Raw genomic sequence first — 23,412 nt, forward strand, 5'->3', positions numbered from 1 at the left:
GACTACATTGTACTGTTCATTGGGAAATTAATTTAATTTAAGAAATATCTCTTTTTAGAAAGAAATATTCCAGGAGTGGTACAGTTAATTTTGTAAGCTTCGTGTGAGTGATCTTTCGAATTTTGAAGGCAAACAGACTGACGACAATTAAATTTTAGTAAAAAGCGCAGATTGGATATTTTAACGAAACAATACACGACAGTAGACAATTCATTTCCATAATAAATGAATTTATTTTTTGACGGTTGTTTTCGCACAGAGCATTTACAAAACCGATCGTAACACCGTATTATTTTAAGTACATCTTCGGTAAAACTTCTAAAGAATTAAAAAAAAACTTCTAAAGAATTTATACAAAAGGATATTATTTCGGTAAGCGATATGCTTGAATAAGGTTTATATTATCTTGAATGCGTTGTCGTAAGCTGTTTTAGAATATATTTATAAAAATTAAAGTGTATATACATTGTGATTTATGATTTATATTATATATATATATATATATATATATATATATATATATATATATATATATGTATATATATATATATATATATATATATATATATATATATATATATATATATATATATATATATATATATATATATATATAATGTTCGGAAAGATTTCCGCGGTTAGTACAATTAAACTTAGAGCTAAGATTAATATTATTATAAAAATTAATATTAAACTCACCAGTCTTCCGGGTTGAACCGCGTCGATATCCATTTTGCCGAGCTTTCGACATCCTCTCTGATGTCTTCTTCAGGGCTTCCGAGGTCTCAGTCTCCCGAGCCCCCAGACACTACTACACTCACTAGTCACTTCTAGTTCACTCACTAGTTCACTACTAGTAGTACTACTAGTAGTGAACTAGTGAGTGAACTAGAAGTGACTAGTGAGTGTAGTAGTGTCTGGGGGCTCGGGAGACTGAGACCTCGGAAGCCCTGAAGAAGACATCAGAGAGGATGTCGAAAGCTCGGCAAAATGGATATCGACGCGGTTCAACCCGGAAGACTGGTGAGTTTAATATTAATTTTTATAATAATATTAATCTTAGCTCTAAGTTTAATATATATATATATATATATATATATATATATATATATATATATATATATATATATATATATATATATATTATACATGCCCGTTCACACATGTCTCCGTTTTACTGTTCCGTTTTATCGTTGTACAAAAAGGGTGTACATAATTATGTGAAATTATGAATATAATTTCAGTTAATGAGGACTGTATTACATAGGGCTGGTTCAAATAAATTAGGATATATAGTAAAGGGTTAGACAGACAATAGCAAATTAAGTTTATACAAAGTCTGACCAATTCTTCTGCTGCACACACACTCGCGGTATTTACAGGCTTTCAGTCGCGGTTGTTCTTCATACGGGGAATCTGTCTGAGTACCGGATTCTGAACACGTGTCTCGCAGTACTAACAATGAGATCACCAGATATAGCACATTTGCGTCTGTACACAATTTAGAACAGTATTTGCGGTATTTTTCGCGTAACTATAAGCGAGACAGTTGGAGTGGAGACAAAGAGCGGTACGTCTGTACCAAGCGAGAGGTAACAGGCAAGAGAGATACGTTTCTCCCAAGCGATAGGTAACAGGCAAGAGCGGTACGTCTGTCCCAAGCGAAAGGTAACAGGCAAGAGATTTATACGTCTGCCTAGCGAGACTCAGCAGAAGAAAGAGCCAACGACTGTCCCTAGCGACAGTCAACAATCAAGAGAGAGTCTTTCCTGTTTGCTATTTTAAAACTGTCTGTATTTTTAATTGAGTCTGTATTGACTATGAGTTCTGTGTTCAAGAGCCATGACCTCACCCTAGACACAAAAATAAGGCTCCTTAAATGTTATGTGTACTCAGTGCTTCTGTACGGAGTAGAAACGTGGACATTGAAGGCGAAAACTCTATCAAAACTTCAGGCTTTTGAGCTATGGTCATACAGAAGGATCCTAAAGATACAATGGACAGACAAAGTCACCAATGAAGAAGTACTGCTGAGGATGAACATAACTGCGGATTTGGTCAACATCGTGAAGAGCCGTAAGCTGCAGTACTTGCGACATATAATATATAGTCAGACATATAATGAGAAATCAAGGCAGATACGAGCTACTTCAATGCATTTTGCAAGGTAAAATTGAAGGAAAAAGGGCCCCAGGACGAAGAAGAATATCCTGGAAAACTAACACAGTGTATACCAGTACAAAGCGGAGTCAGGCAGGGTGACTCGTTAAGCCCACTTCTGTTTAATATAGTAATGGACGAAATAGTACAAATAATACTTAAAGGCCATGGCTACAGAATGAGGAACAAAGAAATCCAAATATTATGTTATGTAGACGACGCTGCATTAATCGCCGAGACAGAAGACGAACTCCAAAGATTAACACACATCTAAATACCCACTATGATGTAAAATCGAAATTGATGGGAAGATAATAAAGCAGGAAGCTAGGTTTAGATATCTGGGAATGTTGAAGAAGTACGACAACAAAGCTTAAAAGCAAGTAAAGTGGCGGGATCTTTTAATGACACAATCTGGAAGAACAAACACCAAAGACAAGACACAAAAACAAGAATCTATAAAGCAGCCATTAGATCTATATTAACATACACGGTGGAGACAAGACCTGGCACATCTAAAACAAGACGACTACTAGAAACAACAGAGATGAAGACACTTCTACGAATATCAGGAAAAAGTCTGTTGGTTAGGGAGAGAAGTGAAAACATAAGAAGAACATGCAATATAGAAGTCATAAATGAATGGGTGACAAAACGGAAACAGGAGTGGAACGAACACATTAGTAGAATGGCAGAGGATAGGACAGTACGAATAGCACGAGATAAGTCACCAAATGGACGAAGAAGTATTGGCAGACCAAGAATAAGATGGTGCGACAATTTAAACAATTTTGGAGGCTAATATTGAAGAAGAAACAGGCTTTAAAGCCTACATACAAGAAGGAAGAAGAAGAAGAAGATAATAACAAAAATCAAGAAAATTAATTTAGGATCATAGAGTGGTTTTATTATTTTGCATTTGTTTGAAAAATACGTATATAAACTAATTTTAAATTACTTTTATTCATAGTCGCGAGTTGTAAGTGGCCCATGTAGTAGGTAATAATTTCGTATGTATATTTTACGTATAGTTTGGCATGAGTTGTAAAGTAGTAGCACCATTAATCAAATTAATAGGATAGTGATGAATGCATATTAAGGACGGGAGTCACTTTACTAACATAATTGTTTGATAATGATAATAACAATAATTTAGTTGTAATTTTTCAAATAATTTAAGTATGTTCTTCGTATATCCCCTTTTTTGCTAACATTTCGTATGTGTTTCCGTGGTGTAGTGGTTATCACATCCGCCTAACACGCGGAAGGTCCCCGGTTCGATCCCGGGCGGAAACATCTTTTTTGTTTTTGATGAAACACGAATAAAATAATTTTCATTGTGTACCCAAACCACTAACAAAATGTTAAGTTTAGAATTTTAAATCAGTTGTCTAAATTCAAAACCCGACAAGCCCATTAAAACGAATTTGAAATAAAACCGAAAAACTTATAGAAACTTTATTTCTCTTGGAAATAACCTGTATCAAAGTATAATAATTATATTTGTTTATCTATTTCTACACCTAATAAATGGTGCCCATAAATATATTACATCGTAGTTTTTTTTAAATGAAATTTAAATTTGGACATGTCGTGTTTTGACCAGAAACTTTTACTTAAAATGGCAGGAATCGGAAAACTTTTGATAAACTAAATTTTTGATATTTTTTATTAAACAAAAATACATGTGGTTATAGGCATATAACATTAATATGAAAAAATACAAAATATTTAAATATCAAAGCGTAAGTGTTCTTACAAACAGATTTTTTAAAGCATTGTAAGCGTGAAGAAGGATGAGTTTTCAATTGAAGTTAAATTAAATTATTACAGTTAAAAAATTGTCTGGCTAATTGGTTTTTACCAAAGGTATCTAATTAAGTAAAAAAAAACAGATTTTTTTAGTTTCGTTGTCGTCTGCTTCCTCCTCCCTCAAAGTACCTTGCGATGTTAGACAACTAGCTTCTTTTGACGTAGATAATGTAAGTTTTTAGTCAAATGCTTTCTTGAAAAAGGATAATGTTTCATCGTTTCAATGGTAAACCTACCTTCACAGCTGAAAGCTGCATACGCAGTGGTACCGAGATCATCTAACTGCAATGTCATTTGGAGATTTTGAAATTAATATTTTCTTTGACATTTGAAATTAAAGATACTGTTGGGCTGGTGGCTTCACAACAAGCTGAACGTTAGTTTTCCCGTCAAGAACTGGAGTATCAACCCCTCAACCTGTAGACTTTGCTCCAATTTTCGATTATTTTAATATACCGTTCAGTGCGTTCAGGACATTCGTAACTTCAGCCGTTTGTGAAGCAAAGCTTCTATACTGTCGTTATATCTCTTTTTCTCTATAGTAAAATGCTGGGGCTAGCGTGACGGAATTAGCGCCACAAGATGGCGTCGTCACGGACAGCATCATAAAATAGCGGTTCTTCACATGGATTCAGTACTCTCGATCAATTCGTTTCTAGTCATCATATATTTATTCTAAGTAGGTTTAAATTAAAAACTGCATGAAAAATAACTAACAATATACAGACATTAAATGGGAAGTAAAAATTTAAAAGAATATTTGCAACAAAAGATTCGATTTGCAACGTTTGCCAAAATTTAAAAGTCATAAATTTCATCCGAATAATAACAATATTGAATCATCTGTTTAAATTTTTAACACACTTCTCGTTTTAAAATAATTTCATATAAATATAATTATTATTTTTGAACATATAATATAGCATATATGATAATTAAATTTACTATCAAATGGTATTTATCATATATATATATATATATATATATATATATATATATATATATATATATATATATATATATATATACATGGTACTATCAGAAGTAAAAACGTATGCTTTGTTAATACGTCAACAGGTGGCGTTAGGAGCAAACATTATAATTCATTGAATTATTTGAATATAATATAATTTAAATCATGAATGTGTTGCTTGTGTGAGTCCATTTCAAATAGGTAAAAGAAATAAAATTAGACTTACAATCAATTTAATTTTACCACCAAAACGACCGGTTTCGCTTTCTAAACTTTGCAAAGCATTTTCAGGTCAAATAGTACAAAGTAAATTAAATGATGCCGGTACAAGAAATTTTAGATAATAATTCGTGATACATTTTTTCGTGCAGTGCAAATTGTAATCACTGTCTTAAATTAGAAGAACGACTTTGTCCCGTGAGACGAACCACCATCATTAATGATCAATGGCAGAATCAACAGCTACAAGACGCTCAAGCAAATGATCCATGTATAAAAAGAGTATTGGATTGGATGCGTCGAAGTGAAAGACCTTCTTGGGAAGACATTATTGCATGTAGTCCAGAAGTCAAATGTTACTGGAGCCAATGGAATTGCCTAGTGTTAAAAGAGGATTTTCTGTACAGAACCTTTGAGAACGATGATGGTACAGAATCTAAGCTTCAGTTGATTGTACCTAAAAGTAAAGTGTCAGAAGTATTGCGTCAGTTGCATGACGGTGTATCAGGTGGACACTTTGGTATTACTATGACTTTGGCAAAAGGTTCGAGAACGGTTCTATTGGGTGAACTGTAAAGATGATGTAAGAAGATGGTGCCGGAAATGTGAACTGTGTGCAACCAGTAATGGTCCAGTTGGTAAAAAGAGAGCACCCATGAAACAGTACAATGTTGGTAGTCGTATGCAAAGAGTAGCAATCGACATTGCAGGTCCACTTCCAGAGACGAATGATGGAAATAAATATATTCTAGTGGGATTATTATATCCATGGATTATATTTTACGAAATGGACTGAGGCCTATAAGATACCAAATCAAGAAGCTGCTATTGTTGCAGAGGTACTTGTTAAAGAATTCTATAGCCGATTTGGTGTTTCCTTAGAGATCCACTCCTACTTAGCGCGAAACTTCGAGTCAACCCTTTTTTAAGGTAGAGGAGTTTTCAAGGAGTCAAGGTTAATCAAAAGTAGTTCACATAAATCGTATTGCAAATTATGCTAGCTCAAATGAAACAGAAGAAGCACGAATCCTTCAACATGAGATCAAAGATGACCGGCGACCAAGCTTTACTGAATTTATGTCACATTAGGAAGAGAGAAAGAGTGCTAGATTTGGCGTGGCCACAGAAGTTCAGCAGGATCTTTTTAGTATTCCGCATAACGTCTCTTTAGCTCACTGTGTTGCCCAAGATCTTGAGATGACTGAAGGAATCTCATCCGTGTTTTATAAGAAGTTCGGTCGTTTGGACGAGTTGAAAAATCAACAACCTAAAGTTGGAAGAGTACTGAGATTAGAAGATGTTCTCGATCTTTGCTGTATATGATGACCAGGAAGTCGTATACAGACAGGGCAAGTTACGAGGATATATGGCGTGGTCTAACTAATTTCAAGAAAATCGTGTGCAATCATCAAGAATTTGACCTTACCCAAGATAGGCCATGCACTAGATAATCTGGATTGGAAGATTGTCAGAAGCATGCTTGAAGTGATCTTCCGAGAAACCGGCGTACGAATTACTGTGTGTTGCATTAACCCGATGAGATTGTGTCCTTCAAAGCCAGTAGACTGTTATTTCTTCTTGAGGGGTTCATGCAGAGCTAGAGAGTTCTGTAGATTCCGCCATCCTGGGCCTACATCTAGAGTTGCTGATCGGGATGCTCAGATCTAAGAGGGGAGCAGTGTAACGAAATAGCCCGTCTCCGATGCGTAGTACGTGTCATAATTCTTAGAAGGATAAATCTAGAATATTCAAGTGTTGTCACTTCAATAGCGCTCGTCTTCGATCCGTTTTCAACCAGAAGAATAGAGGTGGGCGATTCCAGAATATTCTAGTACACAATAACTTGTATATATAAGTAGCTCCAACATTAGCTAAGTTTAGTTGATCAGATATTTTCGTGCTGTAAACTTATAAATAAATATATTTATATAAATTCAGAACCGCTCGTTTTAATCAAATACGGTACAACATAATAGTAACTCTTACATGGAAAAAAAAACTAAGCAAAAATTAAATCCATTTAATGGGAGGGACGGACTTGGTGGTTTCATGATAAATTATTAATATTTGGCATTAATTTACAATAGTTAGGTTTAATCTTAAATCTCCTCAGTTAATTATGTCCAGTTTGTTACTTTTTTTTTGTTATGGGATATATAACTGCGCTGAAATTCCTTTCTGGTAGATATGAAGATGAAAAAGCAATTAAAAATTTTCTCGCAGTATTCTATAATACGCGATAAGTAACAGGTATGTCTTTTTAAAGCCAAAATTGTTGATACCCGTTTCTAAACGGTATCTTTAAGTTCTTCGTTAGTGTTTATGCCAATCAATTCTTCTTGTAATTAACATCCGTTTCTTTAATGTCATCAAATAAATTGATAATCCAGTACGATATTCTTCTTCTTCTTCAGGTTCCTTCTCCCATCGGAGGTTGGAAATCATCATCGCTATTTTAATTTTATTGGCCCCGCTTCTGAATAATTCTAATGAGCTGCAACCGAACCACTCTCTCAAATTTCTTAGCCAGGATATTTTGCGTCGTCCTGGGTTTCTCTTCCCTTGTATCTTCCCTTGCATAATTAATCTAAGTAATACGTACTTCTCGCCCCTCAATATATGACCCAGAAATTGAATCTTTCTAATTGCGATATTACCAGCGTCCAAATATCAAATCTAGTTTCAAAATCTGAATAGACGGCATTCAAATATGGACATAGATTGAAACATCGTCTTCCTAACAGATTACCTGGAACAAATTGGTTTGGAGTTTAATTCTGACAAGAAACTCTGAAATATTCAACGTTGTTTTTATCAAATTTAAACTGTCACCTTGCAAATGCAAGTTCCCCATATCAAATTTAGCAAACAAATCTCTCAAGTAAGCAATGTCTGTTTTTCTCTCTAATAAATTTTATTTCAAATTTTTATCTTTACTATCGAGAAACTCTAAATCAGTTTCAAATAGTGTAAAAAATCTTGTCAGGCATAAACCTTTCGACAACCAGCGTACATTAGTGTGAAGGGTGGTAAGTTGGTATAAAGTTCTCGCCATTTTCTTCACACAATTGCCCAAATAACCGCGAATTCAACGCATTCTTTCGCAATCATGGCAAGTGCTTCATCTGTAGCTACCGATATATTTGATATACGATTTGCTTTTAGCTTACCAAGAAGTAAGCCTTTAAAACATAAAATACTGATTCGCCTTTAGTATCGGTTGCCAAAGTTCTCGCAAATAGTATACGGCATATGCCAATAATAATGCTTCATTACACAAGAAGCTTTCAACATCAAGCATCAATATTAATACGTCGTTAAACTGCGTTGTCTGTTAAAAAGAAATTTTTTTAATGATATCAGATGCAGGTTTCTGTAGAACAGATTTTAAAACCTATTCAACGGCTGGCAAAATTAACTGTTCTCCGATAGCCGATAGTATGCGGTTTTCCGGATTTGGCTATAAGCAACGAGATATTGTAAGACGCTCGCAAACTATGAAGTTTCACTTAAATTTTTTGAAAATATTTCAAATCTTTATCTGTTTTATCGGGGTGACATATTCTCAGATGATTTTCCAGCATAGATACCGTTAGACTAAAAACTTCGTTGCATAAAATGCACAAAGGCATTTGTTTGTACGACAATGATTGATGATTAAAATTTTTTGTCATTGACCCCCATTTTTTACACCCACAATTCTTTTTCGGGCACGTAGACCACTTACAGGTTTCTATCAAGTCCTGGGGGTGGATATAGACCAATTTGGAAAGCACTGAACTAGACCATTTTGACTAAAAATTTTTGCGGCCAAAAAATGTTTTATTTTAAAACTAGTGGTAACTCTCATTAACTTTTGACGAACGTTTTATTTGTGAGTAAAAAGTTTAAGTGTATTTTTAGACTAGTTTTACTTTTAATGAACTGCGCTTGACGTACTTACGTAATCAAATTTGTCAACAAGGGTCAAGGTAAAAAATCATAAAGATTTTTATTTCACTTTTGGGGTGTTTTATTACAAACAATATGTAAACACATTTTCCATTTCGATATTTCATAACGAGCGACCATCAGGATAAAAGAGGTCATCACCATTTTTCGCGCCGAAGGCTTGCTTTTGCAATAGCTAACTACGGCTCGCCATGTCTTATGATCAACAAATTGTTTAGCGACGGAGAGCGGTCAGTGTAGCGCTGTCGTTGTAAAAGCAACGACTTTTCTGGTAATCATTTTGCTCTCGCATTGGTAGTTCTTACTTTCGATATCGTTTTTGTTCAAAGCGAATTTAGTGTCTTAGAAAGTTGATTTAATAACAACTGCGTTCATTTTTTACGGTACAGTAATTCATTTCTTAAGAAAGACCATTATTTACTATATTCGCGAAACTGGATTTTTGTTGAAATTTGCAGGAATTAAAAATATTAGAGGTAAGTTACAGTATTTAATTTTATTTAACATTAAAATAAACTATCGATTTTATTGGAGATGAAGATAAAATGGTCATAAATATAAGTATTAGAATATAGAGTTTTAATGAAACCTTTTTATTTTTTTTTTCAAAATATATTCACACAATTTGTCTACATTGACAATAAGTGTTTCCAATGACTATCAGTTTATTTAATTTATAAATTAGGTAAAGCTTTTGAAATGACTTGTATTGAGTATTCCAATGAGTACTCACCTTTCAAAAGTCAAAAATAAGATTTTTTTAACGTAAAAAAATTTTAATAGCTTAATCAAAACCATAACCTACTAGGTAACTCAGATGCTTTATTGCTAATTATGCTAATTAAATGCTTCCTTGTGGTACTCTTGAAGATATAAGAAAATTTTCGGAGAGGGTTGAGTTTATTTTAATTTGGAAGTTCCGCATACTCAGATCAGATTTAATCATTTCATAGAAGGGGTATGGTAAGTTTTGTTTTATTTTGTAAAGTAAGGCTTCATGGTTCATGCCATAATAGCATCTTTTACCTAGGTCATTGCTGATTTTTTCTATCCCACGATGAATTTAAGTCACAGTGCCATGTTTATTTCAGAAACTAAATTGATGGTCAGGTAAAAGTTTTTTGTCATTGATTTCCTTCATTAGTTGCTTAAGCATAACTTTCTCTAGTAGTTTTGACAGAATTGACAATATATTTATTGGCCTATATGAGTTTAGTTCTTCTGGTTTTTTCCCAGGTTTCAGTATAATTATTATTTGATCAATTTTCCAGGGAGAGGAGAAGTAGTTTAATCATAATGCTGCATTGATTATTTGCTAGAGTGCTTTTAATATATAACAGTCAGTTCTTGTAGGTATAGTTTGCCGGTTATTAGATCACAACCAGGGCTTTTCTTATTTATTTTTTTAGAGAATAAATTTCTGTAGTATTAACACTCCCAAATGGTAAGTCCATTTGATAAGTTGCTTGAATTGGTGTGTTCTATTCGTGTGGTTTAAATACTTCAATGAGATTATCTGCAAATATGTACTTTATCTTTTTTAGGTCTTTTTGTGGCTTTCCAGACTAATTATCAGTGTTTTCTGAAGCTGTTACTTCACTAAAGTATTTATTTACAGATCGATTTTGGATCTCAAGTACCTAACAGTTTCTTTAGTTCTTTACAAGCTTTGTTGAATTTTTCTGTTTATTTTCATCCTGGTTGTTTGTTGTTTAATAATTAGCGATGTTATATATTTTATGGATGAAGTGAATTGTTCGGGAGTGGCTTACCATGCAGATTGCTGTATACTTTTTGTAAAGTTAATGACTGCTACGTCTAAGTTTTCTCTTATTTTTACGGGAATTTTTAAGTCAACACTTTGACTTAATTTTTCTTTAAAGTAGTCTGTATTTTTTGTAAATATATTTATTTATTTATAAGTCTACAGTCGATAATATCTTGTCACTAGCCTAAGCCAATATCAGCTTATATATACAAGTTATTATGTACTAGAATATTCTGGAATAGTCCACCGCCTCGATCTCTCACCCGGTCGATATATCCGAAACATTCCCGAACACACATCATGGTCTCAAGATGCAACCTTTATATAGGCTACGTCGAAATAAGCATGTTCGTTACAATATATCCGTCAATGTTTTTTTTTGCTCGAGAGTATTTTCGTTTTCTTTGCAAGGTTTTGCTATGTCTTTTTACTGTTGGTTGTTTTATTTTGCATATATGTTGTTTATTTGATATTATTAGGCATATGTCGTCAGCACAGGTGACAGAACGCATCCCTGCCTAACTCCTTTTTTAATATTTATTTGTTTGGATAGTTCTCCTTCGTGCTCACCCCTTGCAGTACATTGGCCTTAAAGGAGACTTATTGCCCTTATATATTTGTCTGATATTCCGTAGTGATTCAGCATATTCCATATCATGTTGCGGTCAATTGAATCAAATGCTTTTTTAAAGTCTATAAAATTAATAATAATTTCTCCATTTTTTTTCGTTACCACTTCCAAAATGATTCCTAAAGTATTTATATATTTATACAAGAGTTGTTCGGCAGAAATCCTGCTTGGTTTATCCTATGTTTTTCATTTATGGAGTTTTTTATTCGTTTCAACCCTATATATTCCAGGATCAAACTATTGTCTTGTGTCTAGTCCGTCTCTGTACTACAGTATGTAAGATAAAGCCAGTATAGTTGTTTGGGTTTAATACCCCATGTTTTCCCAAATTGAAGAATAATAATAAAATAGATTAGTTTGTTAATGGAAAAGCCAACTATTTTTTGAAGAAACATAATAAAACAAAGCAGAAAGTTTACAAATGAATAAAATCAAAAGAAATTGGAATAAAATAATTATTTAAAGAAACATAATAAACATGTAAAGTTTATAACGTTACACATTGTGTAGGCTATTAATAAAATAAATAAAAATGTTAAGTTCTATTTTCCCATTCTTGTTGAACACGTTGATCAAGTCCTAACGAGTTTTGTCGATTGAATATTGCTATTCCATACATGTACAATCAGATTCCTGTCTGGTGAGGTTAGGTGCCTGCTTTTTCCTTCGATATTTCTTTGGAGTAGAATATTTTTTACCATTTGACCATTATACCCAAAACTAAATAAGTACAAACTAACTAGAAAATATTACAAAAGATATTTTATTGATAGGTTATTATAATGAAAACCACTACAGATGAAACTCATTATAAATAAGCTTATTTTGCAATGTGTTTCGGTTTGGTAGAAATTTTAATAATTGCCATTATCATCTATTAACATTATTATATAACTTTCACTTGTAAATTTTGAATTTCTAACCGGTTGTATACAAAATATAGAATTTAAATATATTATTTTGAACATTGTAAAATTCAATTTTCTATCCCATTCGTAGCAAGATCAAGATATTAATATATCAGACTTAAGCCCACATATTTGATAAAAATCTTTTACTAATTGTTTACAATTAATTTCCACTGATGTCCCATATTTTTGTTTCCTCGTCACAGTGACATTTTCTTTAGGTCTTACTTATTTACAATTTACTTTGTTTATATGCAAACATTACATTCTCTCCCCTTTTAATTTGTTTATTTGTTGTAAGCTCATTTGGAAAACCTTTTCTATCTTTTTGAGCTGTTCCACATGCGTAGATCTTGTCTTTTAGCAAGTGGCTTTGTAATGCAACATAATTAAACTACTGGGATATTCTCCTTTTACTCTAGAATTAAAATAGTTATCGAAATAATCTTCATAATTTTTTCCAACTAAATCTCTTGTAAGATATTTTATTACTCTTGCCCTGAGGTGTTGCTCCCTTACATCTTTTACTTTTCCGTACCCATACCTTAAAATCCCTTGTTATGGGCTTCATGGGATTGTTGCCTGCTGCGATAAACTGAGCTTTTGTATGTGGTTGAAAGTTCCTCTAGGAATGGCCGAACTTTGTAGAGTTTATCAGAATCGTCATTACCTTTCTTAGGTTCTAATGATAGATTCGTTTATGTGAAGATTAGTAAGCAACCATCTAAATCTGTCACACAACATATATAAAAAAATAAACTGATCGCTTTGAGCAAAATTGGAAGACCAGAAATCTTTAAAACTGGACAACTTTTTCCCTCCCATTAAAAGGTTTATTCCAAAAAAAACTTTATTTCTTCAACTATTGTGGGAGAGTTGGTTTTGGACATTTGGATTTTTTGGACTACATATAAATTCGTTTGGGAAACAAGTGTATTCAACAGATTCCCACTAAACAAATGAAAGAAGAAATCAAGAGAAGTCTCTAAAGTATCTGGAACATTTGGTTCAACGTTTGAATCTGAAATTCTGGTCCTAGAATTTTGTAATTGTGTGGTAGATTAAATATACGACGTTTACATTGCTTTCCGTCTGGTGGTCCTAGCGTATGACTACTCGGGCAGTACGAAAAAATTTGTTTAAAGGTGGTTCCACCGTGGGGTCACTAAGCGGCAAAGTATTAACATTCACAAAGGACATATTTAACAGTGATTGGGATGGTGCAGTGAATGGGATAGCAAAAAGGATTTTTATTTATTAAGTTGATATGGGTTGGTATAGTATATCCTAATCGCAATTATTGTTACTTGTTTTTGCTGACTACGTTTGGGTGTGAGTGATAATTTGGTGCCAACAGTTTCTTCGATATCTTTTAATTTGTTAGATATGGACTTGGAGTTATGGAGTTATTTTGCCATAAACTGCTAATATGTTTCTTCATACAGGTTTTATGGTCATTCCTTGTTAGCCTATTTGACTCAGGGATGTGTTCATATATGGTAGCTTCGTTTGTAAGTTGATAAACTGCTTCGTTTTCCACGTGTGATGACACTCATAAAAATGTTATTTTACTAATAACCGGTTAAACGTGTAAACCAGCATATGTGTTTGGACCGAAGATCGTTAAAATTTTGTTTTTACCAAATCTTGTGAAAAGGAATATAAGTCGACATATTGTTGTCATTAAATTATTGTTCAATATTATATTATGATATATGTTGATTTATATCTGTTAACCCAAACGCAAATCAGAAAAAAATTGAAACGCTTTTGATCATGTGTGATCGTATACCTCTATTCACAAAATATTTCATTTATTTTGATCCATAAGGATACATAAGCCCGTATTACTTTAAAAATCCCATTTTTAGTCAGTTATTTCATTTTACACATATATCAAATCGCACGTAAATTTGTGTAGAATGACTTATATCGGCACATTTTTTGACATATGCATGACATGACATATACATATTACAATATGTAATGATAAAATCATGTTCAAAAAGGGATCATTATGTCAGGGTTCAATTATAAATTTAAAAAAATCTATTTATTGATATACTCGATTATTATTCTCAATCTACTGAAGAAATAAAATATGATCTGGCAACTTTTTTGGTGCCAGTTGGTGTCAATTAAAGCTTTAGTAAATTCCATACGATTACGCGCCCCCTCTCTTTCCTTGTCTAAGATTGTCAATCTGTATGTGATTTATTTGTCACATCTTCTTTTGTTCGTTATAGTATCATAATTGAATAATTAATTCTTCTAATCAAGGTAAAATTAGGGTATCGTGCCCTCATCTAAGGTTCGTGATTATTTTGATACTTATTGTTCTTCTAACTCTTCAGCCTGGTAAGATGTTTATCATTGTATATTCTTCATATATATTAAATATGAATAATATATATATAATGAGAAGAGCCTCGTCTTACATCAGATTTTGGTCTATTTTAATCTTTCTGGTTTCAAGAAAAACGTTGTTGATGATTACTTTTTCAAAACTGCTTTTATATAGATTTTTAAAACAATAATTATTAGATGTTTTGGAACCCCCATGTTGTCCAAGAACAATAATAGATTTTTCCACTTCACGCTATCGAGCCTATGGTATAATCGTTCGTATCTGTGGTAGCAAGAAAGGCTATTGTTCTGTTGTTCTTACAGTCTGTAGGTGGACCCTTCTTCTGTAATGGCATATATATTGAATTACAATTTCATAGGCCACTCATCATATTGCCAGTCATGACAGATAGCTAATAGATATTGTCGATACTTATTTCTGCCATGACTTTATTTAGCTCTTCCGTTATGCTATCTTCACCGCATGATTTACTGTTTTTTGTCTTTTCCACTTCTGCTCCTAGAATTACAGGTTCAATCTATATCTGACTAGAATCTGGATTCTATTCTATCCGTATCATGTAATAGTTTTTTCCGTAGTGTCTCGATACCTCCGGAATCTTGCCGACATCTTTTCTTGATCGCCTTTCTTGATTCCCCTTCTTTTGTACTTCTTTGTCTAGGATTTTCCGGGGATATTGTTTGTAAAAACATTTATAGTCTTCGACAGTCTATTTAGGTTACTTTTTTAATTTTAGTAAAAGCTTGCTATTGCTTTAATGAAATAAAAGCCATATATTATGGCATTGGAGTACAAATTATTCAAAATTTTCACGTCTGAATCGGAATCAATAGAACGATATAACAGTTATTTCAGTATCTCTATTTCGTTAACCGTTCTAACCGATTCCGATTTAAATCGGAAAGTCCAACTAATGTCTCCAAAATCTTCCCACTTTTAGTGGCTCGAGCGCAGAGGTACCACCTGCTTTGGTGGCGAAGATCTAAACAATTAAATAAATTGTTTTCTGTCCTGTGGCCTGTCGAAATGTGCAAATATTAGTATTTTTAGCAAAAGCTTGCTATTGCGCTGATAAAACAAAGGCTATATATTATGGCGTTGGAGCACAAATTAGTCAAACTGGTCACGTCTAACTTTCATCATTGGTAATCCAAAAAAAAGTGGACAATGACGGCGCCAACCCAAAATCCACACCAAACAGTGACTTTTTCGCGATGCATTGGATGATCTTTCTACTCATCTTGATTGAATTGTTCCAAATTTAACAATCCAATTTTTTTGATGTACTCATTCTTCAAAAAATGGGCCTCATCGCTGAAGATAATTTTTCGATGAAAATTAGGGCCAGTTTCTGCTTCAGAGTCCATTCAGCAAACAAATATCGTTTGCTCGGATTCTTCTGCACACTCTCACGGACAGCGGTGATGTTTTCGGCAGATTTTGCTTTACGTCGATGTACGGGTGTTGGTTATATGCGATATGGACGAAATTAAGAGAACCTGGATGACATATTTTAAGGAATTACTAAACAAAGGGACACAACCACCATTACAACAACAGAGGCAGCAGCAGGCACGACATTAGGTACAACAAAAAGAACTGGGGAAAGATGGAGAAGAAAATGAATTAACTAGACCCCCAACGCTAGAGGAGGTCCAAACGGCAATCCACATACAAAAAAGCCATAAAGCACCGGGAATAGATAAAATACCGGCAGAACTACTCAAGCAAGGAGGCAAGGAACAACAGATGTACCAGCTAATACGAGAGATATGGATAGAAGAAGAAATTCCCCAACAATGGAAGAAAAGTATAATCTGCCCTATTCATAAAAAAGAATTTTTTAGAATCAGAAACAGAAGAGACAGAAACAGAAGCACAGGTATATATTCAGGGACAGATCACTGATGCGTTTACGATAACGCAAGGACTGAAACAAGGCGACGGACTAGCTCCAACGCTCTTTAATCTTGTTCTTGAATATGTAATTAGACGGTTGACGGTGAGCGGAAATAACATACTTACAAACAAGTCTACCCAATTAGCAGCATACGCAGATGATATAAACATAATGAGCAGAACAGTGAATGCAGCGGAAGAAACCTACGTTAAGTTGAAACAGAGTGCAGAAGCAGTAGGGCTAGCAATAAATACAAATAAAACAAAACTACTCATACAAACCAGATCAAATAGACCGGTGCAACAACACTTTATTGACGATATAGAACATGTAAATAGATTCACATACCTAGAAATGGATCTGGTCGCAAGCAATGAAGAAGAACCGGAAATAAATAGAAGGCTTGTGCTGGCAAATAAAGCCTATTTCGCGATGGGCCACATATTCAAATCGCGAGACGTACACCGGAAAACAAAACTCCGGGTCTATAAAACAATAATCAGGCCCATAGTAAGTTATGGTTGTGAAACATGGGTGGTGACACAGAAATCTGCCAATGCATTAGATGTGTTTGAAAGAAAAATATTACGTAGGATCCTGGGCCCAATAAGTGAAAACAGCAACTGGCGAATTAGGTATAATAAAGAAATATACGAGCAATAGAGCGAACCAACTCTAGCACAACATACTAAACTGCAGAGATTACGGTGGGCAGGGCACGTGGTCCGCATGCATGAGAATAGAATCCCCAGAAAATTATTAAATGCAAGAATGCAGGGAAAAAGACCTGTTGGAAGACCTAAAAAGAGATGGGAAAACGAAGTCGATGAGGATGCCAGGAACTGAATGGGAACGCGTTCATGGAAAAGAACAGCGGTAAATCGAGATGATTGGAGAAGCCTGTTGAAGGAGGCCAAGGCCCGATTTGGGCTGTAGCGCCATTGGATGGATGGATGGACGGGTGTTGGTTAATTGTTTACTGAACCAGCGGACTTAAATTTATATACCAAATTGCGAATAGTCTTCTCGGTAGAAACATTACTACCTACCCAATTTTATAGATTTCGCTTCAACAATACGGCCGCTATCAACTGTCAAAGTTTGGAAACCTCTATAGAAAGACTCTCTATTTAGTAAGGGACGTATGAATTTCATGAAACACTTTATATAAACTAGGCAATATTTAAATTCTTTTTTAAATTTGTATTGTTTCACATAATGTCAAATGTTTTTGGTAATTAATATTATGGCAAAGTCTATAATTTGGTTTACTGATATTACTCAAATTGTTTTGCTTAATGTGAAAATATTATTTGTCTATTGTTAAGTATTACGATTATGTATTATGCAGAATATCTATCATTACTATAATGAAACAATATCAACTTCTCTGTTTTTATATCTACTGTATACTTCTGATTGTATAATAAATGAAACTATAATACTGTTATCTAATTCATGCACTGGATCAGTTATAATGTATAGTTAGTCATAAATATATTCTTCATGTTATAGAATTCTAACTAATCATTATTATTTTCAGTATGCATAATTGTATTACGTATAGGTTAGGTTTACAACAAATTTGCTATCCATATATATATATATATATATATATATATATATATATATATATATATATATATTGTCATACTTCTTCTTTCCCAACCAAAGAAAAAAATAAATAAAAAGATCCATCGGAATAAAATTTTAAGATATCATTATAAACAAAATGTATATAGTAATTTAAGATAAGATTTAGTATAGATAAGAATAGAAATTTGTTTGGCAAACGACCTTTTCCGTTTCCAACCAAATTATCAAAAAACCCCTTTGTGTAGAATTAGAAGACATTTTACCTGTAAGTTAATCTTGTCATTGTTTGTGTATTAAATGACCATATTCTAATCTTTGGAAACAGGTATATATTGTGTATTAACAGACTGAGGATAGAAAAATCAATTTTTATTTATTCTTTCTCTGAAACAGTAATTTGGTCTTCCCAAATGATACACAGAATTTTTAGAACAAACATTAACAGTAGTAAACAAGATTTGAGCTTTTGATTGGATAGTCGTTTTTGAATGGTAATGGGGTTAGCCTGATTAGGAGACGGGGAGAGGCAGTTGTAATTTGGCCATCCAAGGAAACAGTCGTTTTGTTAGAAGATAGGGTGTGGTTCGTGAGTTTTAATACCGGCATTGTGTAAAAGAAGTGAATAGTTTTGCAGAAGGAGATAACAAGTAGATTAAAAGAGGTCCTTGTATCTACCGTGGGCATTTTGTGAAGTATATGTGAAAGTAGTTTTACAGCATCAAGTTGACAAAAGGAGGTCCTTGTGTCAAAATTGGTTTTCACTTATTATAAAATTTATGTAGATTTAAAATCTTATTATTATAAAAATTTCATTTATTTTCTTATATGCTTATTTGATAAGATAACGGCAGAAGTTGAAAATTGTTTTATTCTTTTTTTTATATAAAATAAAGAATACGTAATTTTTGTAATATACTATTTTCTTTTATTATTATCCTTCTTCTCTATCTCGATAAAGGACAACTAGAAAATCTTTAAATCCATCGAACACAGGTAATATAAGGAGTCTTATTTTACATTTGATAACAATTAAATTATAATTTTTTTATTGGCTCAATAAATTAAAATCAAAGTCAAAATAAACAATCATAACAATATATATATATATATATATATATATATATATATATATATATATATATATATATATATATATATATATATATATTCAAAATTGATCAGCAAGTGAATGTAGAGGTTCGATCGGTCATTTATGATGGCAAAAAAAGGGAAGTCAGCTACATCATTGGTTTAATGACTTCTTTAGTTCACTAAAATATAATGAAGAAGTTTATAAGTAAACGTCTACAATATTAGATTACTAAGAAAACAATTTGTAGTCGTTCGGATGTTATACAAACTGAGTTATTCAACATACAGAGCAAATATCTTAATAAAAGACACAACTAACTATAAAGCACGAAAGTCCATTAATCTAATTGTCCGGTGAATTTAAATTTTATCGACGGCTTCATTTGGTTTTCTTGTGGTGACAACCAAAAAGACACTGTGCCTTGCTTGTATAGAAAATAAAAGCATCAGCACATGTGTTTATTCTATTTATTAGTGGGTGGTCGTACCTTCACTGGACGAAACTGTGAAAAAATTATACGGGGTTCGTGGAATAATTTGTTCGAATGTTCGAAGGAAGGTTGCGATAATTTGAGCCAGTTTTATCACTCTCTCATCTAACACAATAAATAAGATCACATCAAACTCCATAACCAAGCTCAACAAATAGTCTAATATATTCCGCCATTCACAACCTCTCTTCGAACAAATTATTCCACGAACCTCGTGTAATAAGGAGCAATGACTGTCAAAATCAATAAGCGGTGAAAAACAATGGAAAGTGGTGGAATCCCTTTCAGACTGTAACTCTTGCAGATCTCCGTCAGATAAGAGGAGAACGAAACAATCTAGATGTTAACTATTCCATATATTAGCGGAAATGTTTCGTTTTGTATTTACAAAACAGCATCAGCCCATTTGTAAGAGTTAACTCTCTTAGAAGGAATTGTAAGGTTCTTTGAATTCCAAGAGAAAGCCAAAAAGTGGCTCCTCATATTGAGTGAAAAGAGAAAATAATGTATAAAAGTGACGTACGTGTGAAGTAATATAATATCATCGATGATAAATACAGCTACCCAGTTTTACAAAGAATCGGTGATAAAATCAAAAATTAATTTAGTGTAATCGTATTTCTAAGGTTACAGTAACTTACTTAATCCATGTATATCAAATTTAAACAAATATAAAAATAGTGTTAAATGTTACAATGAGGCTTGAAAAAATTCGCCTGCCAATTGTTTGAAGATTCAAAAGGCAAATAATGACACCGACAAATGAAGGACGTGTCTATTTTAACTTAAATTGAAAACCAATGTAGTTAAAACACAACACATTTAAGTAGTGAAATTATTAAAAAATTATTAAATAAACAATTAATAATTACTTGATTGATGACACTAAAGTGCAAACCGGTAAAATTTGAAAATTTAAGGATTAGACAAGGAAAGAGAGGGGACGCTTAATCATATGGAATTGACCAGAAAGCAGCACCAGAAAGGTTCACAGGGTATATTTTATTTCTTCCGTAGATTGGGAATAATGGATATATATATATATATATATATATATATATATATATATATATATACATATATATATTTTTTTTTTAACATATTTTTAACATCTTTGACTGCTACATGTCTTTGTAAGGTAACACACTTTTATTGTAACTTCTCTATGGATGTTTGGTTTCATATTGTTCTTTTTAAATGAACTGATGATGCTTTCTGAGCAGAAAGCGAAACGTCTTCAATAAATAGATGAAGTAGCCACCTTCTTTGTCTTTTATTTCTCCGCTTTGACCGAAAAACCCACCACTCTTCGAGTGTACCTTAGTTTATATATATATATATATATATATATATATATATATATATATATATATATATATATCAATAAATAGATTTTTTTCAAAATTTATAATTAAACACTGACATAATGATCACTTTTTGAACATGATTTTATAATTACATATTTTGTAGTAGATCGATATAATGTTTCAGTAAATCAGTAAATTGTGGTTGAAATCAGTAGATCTACTGAAAAATCATTAGACCTAGTAACCCTGCGAGAACTAGTAATAGGTAAGTACAGGCACCAAAACATGGCGGTCACATCGAAACTGGCTTCACTTTTCGAAGGTTTATTAAATGAGTGTTACCTGTTTTCTCTCTTTCCTTGTCTAATATTTAAGGCATGTCTGTGATATTAATTGCCAGCTGCCATTAGAGCTTCCGACAGTTTGTCGTAGTCAGAGAACACCACGCATTAGGAAACATATGAGGAGAAATGACAGATACCGCGAAAAATTTTTAGTAGTATATACTATCCCGAACATTGAATGTATACGATTATAATAACTTGAGTGAGTTTAAAAAATAATTAATAATAATTTGAAAAATAGATGTTAATGTCCATTTTGAATAAAAATAATGTTAAACAACAAACAAAATGTCAAGTCAATCCTGAGAAAAAGTTCAAAGAAATTGGAAAGAAAAATGAAAATAGTGATTTTGAAAATTATATGTTTTATATAAATTGATGTAATCAAACTAGTGATTTTGCGAAATCACTATAGTGTTTATAAGTTGAACAATGTGCAACAATGCTAGGTAATCTTAAGGTGACTATCCCAAAAACAAACCAACCTGGCCGCTGAAGTCAGGGCGAGCTCAGCTGTTAGATAAACCCTAACAATATGAAGCAAAGGGCATGGAACAGAAAAAGGAGGCCACTAACTTACAAAGCAAAATTCCCAAAAAAAGGGGGAAAACAAAGCAAAAACCTGACTTCTACTTGTTGTGTAAAATGAGTAAATGATAAATTTCACTGAGATGGTCAATATCATTACGCCTATTCATTGTTGAAGGTTGTTTGAGAATGTGACACATCTCAAGGAAAGTTCTTTTGAAATAATTATTTTCAGTGGCTAAAGTTTCTGTATTCTCAAAATTAGCCTGGTGATTTGTTGACAAAACGTGATTGGATAAGGCACACGTGTGTTTAGAATAATTGATATCACTTCGATTAAAAATAGGGCGTCCTTTTAAGGAATGCCTATTTTGTCCAATGTAGGACAATTCACAATCCCGACAAGTGGCCCAATAGACTACATTGGTTTTATCTTGTTTAGATATGGAACTCTTAGTGTTGGAGAATAAATTTCCTATAGACCTGACATTATTTGTCACAATCTTGATAGACATAATCCGGAGAAGCCTCAAAATGTTGTAAGTAAATTGTGGAAAGAATGGTAAAGAGCAATAAGTGATAAAAATCTTGCAATTAATGCACATTTTTGGTATACATTGTGGATCTTTTGGTTTTGTCCCCTTGGTTATTCCCAGCACCCCCTGGCCATTTAAGATCTGTCATGGACTAGGGGTCTTTTGTTTTATTTTTATTTATAAAAAATATAACGATATCTTACATCGTATACACGTTTTTCCTAAATACACCGTTGATAATGATACTTTTTTAGTAATCTGTCAAATTTTTCTGCGACTCTTTTCTCTATTTGAAAAGAACATGTGAAAAACGTATATGCTAAAATATAATCTCGGGATTGAGATCAGCCTTTTTGAATTCTTGAATACCATTGTACTTTTGAAATAATACGAAAGTAGTAGAGATTGGAGATAAATAATATATTTTCAGCGCTCATATGTTATATTATTAAAAAATTGCTAAAGTCAGGATGACATTCTTTTGTTGAATCAAATTTATAATATTATACCGTTACACCGGTAATGTTGGTACTAAGAAACAAAACCTTTCTTTGACATCTCTTTTGTTTAACTTATTATATTGTACTTATGTATTGTTTTTATTTCGATTACTCTATAATTATTTGCATAAAAGTATAAATTATTAATCGAATATTGTATCTTTACTACTTGCATATTATTTGCTAGTTGAGGTACCCAAATAGAATTATACAGTGTGTCGATTTTAAAACTTACAATGGGCTATATCTCACGAACAAAAGCTGATATCCAAAAATGATTGAAACCGTTTCTAGGATAGTAAGGGGGAACTAAAATGACATGCGAGAG

General features: G+C 32.8%; 1 protein-coding gene and 1 non-coding gene across 2 annotated transcripts in view; both read left to right on the plus strand.

Moving 5' to 3' along the window:
• Nucleotides 1–3,383: 3,383 nt before the first annotated feature.
• TRNAV-AAC (transfer RNA valine (anticodon AAC)) lies at nucleotides 3,384–3,456 on the plus strand. Its single transcript has one exon. It is a non-coding gene; the product is annotated as a tRNA-Val (tRNA).
• A 5,851-nt stretch (nucleotides 3,457–9,307) lies between these two features.
• The window catches only part of LOC140441747 (progestin and adipoQ receptor family member 3-like), a 95,228-nt gene continuing 81,123 nt past the window's right edge, over nucleotides 9,308–23,412 (plus strand). Inside the window, exon 1 of the mRNA XM_072532646.1 lies at nucleotides 9,308–9,591. The gene's annotated coding sequence lies outside the window, so the exon portion shown is untranslated. The remainder of the gene's footprint in view (nucleotides 9,592–23,412) is intronic.

Source organism: Diabrotica undecimpunctata, chromosome 5, assembly GCF_040954645.1.
Source record: "Diabrotica undecimpunctata isolate CICGRU chromosome 5, icDiaUnde3, whole genome shotgun sequence".
NCBI lineage: Eukaryota > Metazoa > Arthropoda > Insecta > Coleoptera > Chrysomelidae > Diabrotica > Diabrotica undecimpunctata.